Source organism: Terrapene carolina, unplaced genomic scaffold (assembly GCF_002925995.2).
Source record: "Terrapene carolina triunguis isolate 2854851 unplaced genomic scaffold, T_m_triunguis-2.0 Scaffold68, whole genome shotgun sequence".
Classification (NCBI taxonomy): domain Eukaryota; kingdom Metazoa; phylum Chordata; order Testudines; family Emydidae; genus Terrapene; species Terrapene triunguis.
This window is the reverse complement of record NW_020664419.1, coordinates 9,334,143-9,334,711: the sequence shown is the minus strand read 5'-3', so window position 1 is coordinate 9,334,711 and position 569 is coordinate 9,334,143.

Here is a 569-nt window from a genome sequence, read left to right as displayed (position 1 = left end):
AGTTTGCTCTATAGCTCCGTCATTCTTTTAAAAATGTTTCCTACAGTTGCAGCTCAAAGTCAGAATTCTGAGGATTTGTGATAAACTGGGGTGAATTATTTGAAGTGACACTTTTTTTTCGGACTTTAGTCTTTCTATCTGGTTGCATATTATCCACAAACAGCCTCTGGTTGCTATTAATATGTTCATACTTATTCTCATCCGTATTACAGTGGTACCACTGAGGTCAAAGTACTTCGCTGAACATACATATAGTAAGAGACAGTCGTGGCCCTGAAGAGCTTAAGTCTAAATACAACAAGACAGGCAAAAGGAGTCAGAAAAGAAGTATTAATTGCCTCCCCCCCCGTTCCAGATGAGGAGTGAGGCACAAAGAGACTAAATGGAGCTTGCAGTGCAAACAGCTCTGTTGGACTGGCTAGAAGCGGAAGCCAAACAAATTCAGATTTGAAATAAGGCACACATTTTTAACAGTGAGGTGATTGGAACAAACTACCCAGGGCAGCAGTGGATTCTTCCATCTCTAGCCGTCTTCAAATCAAGATATGCTTTAGGCAAACACAAATTAC